At 25.9% G+C, this 2,500-nt stretch overlaps 1 protein-coding gene and 1 long non-coding RNA gene across 2 annotated transcripts in view; one reads left to right on the top strand and one right to left on the bottom strand.

The window, feature by feature from the left end:
• LOC122332796 (polycomb protein SCMH1-like) overlaps positions 1-78 on the bottom strand; it is a 25,019-nt gene extending 24,941 nt beyond the window's left edge. The window contains 1 exon segment of the mRNA XM_043230202.1: positions 1-78. This exon segment is cut by the window's left edge and continues 677 nt beyond it. The gene's annotated coding sequence lies outside the window, so the exon portion shown is untranslated.
• Positions 1-441, top strand: part of LOC122332797 — a 778-nt gene extending 337 nt beyond the window's left edge. The window contains exon 2 of the long non-coding RNA XR_006248534.1: positions 74-441. This is a non-coding gene — a long non-coding RNA (uncharacterized LOC122332797). The remainder of the gene's footprint in view (positions 1-73) is intronic.
• The last annotated feature ends 2,059 nt before the right edge of the window (positions 442-2,500 follow it).

Genomic DNA, 2,500 nt, shown 5'->3' with positions numbered 1-2,500 from the left:
GGGTGCTGTGGGTTATTGATGTGTGTGTTGTTATGATCTGATGTGTGTTTTCCTCTGTTGTGTGTGTGTGTAGGTGGCTGACATCAGGCCGTCTGCGGCGAGTTTTTATAGTTGCGGTGTGGGAGTATGTCTTCGACGTTAGAAGATGAGGTGGACCCGTACATGAACTACATCTCGGGGCTTCTTCTGGCGGCTGTGATGTAACGCGGCGTGAAAACTTCGAGGCGGTCGTCTGCTTGTTGACTTTTAAGACACTTTTTGGGCGGCGAAGGTCACTGAATAGTGATGTGTCATTATAATCATCTTGACCTTCACGTTTAAACTCACGTTTAAGCGAAATATAAGTCATTTCCCCCCAAAAACAAAAGCAGATTGGATGTAAAATAGCGTCATATTCAATGGACTGAAATGAAAGTGGAATAAAACTCTAACATTACTGCATTTAGGGGTTTTATTGTCATTAGTCTGTGTTTACAATAAAAAAAGTACATTTTAATTTTATTAAATTTTAATTATTTTTTAAATGAAGTATTTTAGCTGTGCATCCATATTTTTATCTATCCATCTTCTGATATATTTTAATAATCGCTGTTTTTCATCTCTTTATTACAACCAAAAAGTACATTTTAATTTTATTAAATTTTAAATAAGTTTATTTTATTTTAAATTAAGTATTTTAGCTATGCATCCATATTTTTATCTATCCATCTTCTGATTTATTTTTAATAATCGCTGTTTTTCATTTCTTCATTACAACCAAAAAAGTACATTTTAATTTTATTACATTTTAATTATTTTTAAATTAAGTATTTTAGCTGTGCATCCATATTTTTAACTATGCATCTTCTTATATATTTTTAATAATTGCTGTTTTTCATTTCTTCATTACAAGCAAAAAAAGTAAATTTTAATTTTATAAAATCTTAAATAATTTTAATAATTTTTTTAAATTAAGTATTTTAGCTCTGCATCCATATTTTTATCTATCCATCTTCTGATTTATTTTTAATAATCGCTGTTTTTCATTTCCTCATTACAACCAAAAAATTACATTTTAAGTTTATTACATTTTTAATTATTTTTAAAAATTATTTTAGCTATACATCCATATTTTTAGCTATCCAACTTCTGATATATTTTTTAATAATCACTGTTCTTCATTACAACCAAAAAAGTAACTTTTTAATTTTATTACATTTTATTACATTTTAAATATTTTTTTAATTATTTTAGCTATGCATCCATATTTTTAGCTATCCATCTTCTGATACATTTTTAATAATCACTGTTTTTCATCTCTTTATTACAACCAAAAAAGTACATTTTAATTTTATTAAATTTTATTTATTTTTTAATTAAGTATTTTAGCTGTGCATCCATATTTTTAGCTATCCATCTTCTGATATGTTTTAATAATCACTGTTTTTTATTTATTACAACCAAAAAAGTACATTTTAATTTTTTTTAAATGTTAATTATTTTTTTTTAATTAAGTATTCTAGCTATGCATCCGTATTTTTAGCTATCCATCTATTATATCTATATATTTAGCTGTTGATATGTTTGTAATAATCGCTGTTCCTCGTTTAGCCACTAGGTGGCGCGCGTGATTTGATCGAGTTAATGGCGCAGATGAACAGGTGAATACATTGAATTCACGAGCTAATATATTCAGCCTCTTGTCAGTGTCAGGCAATTACTATTATTTTTAAAATACATATGCATGCAATATGTTAATGTAACATTTGTTGGAATCAGAAACGCTTATTGAGCAGCGAATCACTAATGATGAGGAAAAAATCAGGTTTGCATCACAAGAATAAATTACATTTCAACATATATCCACATAAAAACCATTTAATAAAATGGTCGAATATTTCGCAACGTTAATATTTTGTACTGTATTTTTTATCAAATAAAGGCAGCCTTGGTGAGACTCTTCCTTTATTTTATTTGAGACTCTAACTTTACCATCACACAAATGAATTATATTTCAAAATATTTTTTTTCAGTATAACTGTTTTTACTGTATTATTGTTAAAATAAATGCAGCCTTGGTGAGACACTTTTTCCAAAAATAAATAAATAAATAATAATAATAATAATAATATATATATATATATATATATATATATATATATATATATATATATATATATATAACAAAAAATATTCAACACAGAAATTAATTATAATTAAATTATAAAATTATAATTATATATTAAATATTATATTGTAATATTATTTAATGATCTTGATTGTTATTGATGTTATTTTTAAATACAGACCGTGCATTTCAATTTAAAACTTCACAGAAATGTGAAAAGGGTCGCATGAAGAGTTCATTTGCAGAGGCAGATCAGTTTTTAGCAATATTTTAAAAATCATGCTGTGCATTCCGATTAATCCAAACAATTAAGGATTAATTATTTAAAACAAAATACAGATAGCTTACGCATTATTACTTTTGCAAATATAACTTGTCATATATTACATTGTA

The sequence above is a fragment of the Puntigrus tetrazona genome, unplaced genomic scaffold (genome assembly GCF_018831695.1).
Source record: "Puntigrus tetrazona isolate hp1 unplaced genomic scaffold, ASM1883169v1 S000000148, whole genome shotgun sequence".
Lineage (NCBI taxonomy): Eukaryota > Metazoa > Chordata > Actinopteri > Cypriniformes > Cyprinidae > Puntigrus > Puntigrus tetrazona.
Note: the sequence above shows the minus strand (reverse complement) of the source record. Positions and strands in the feature narration are given on the sequence as shown.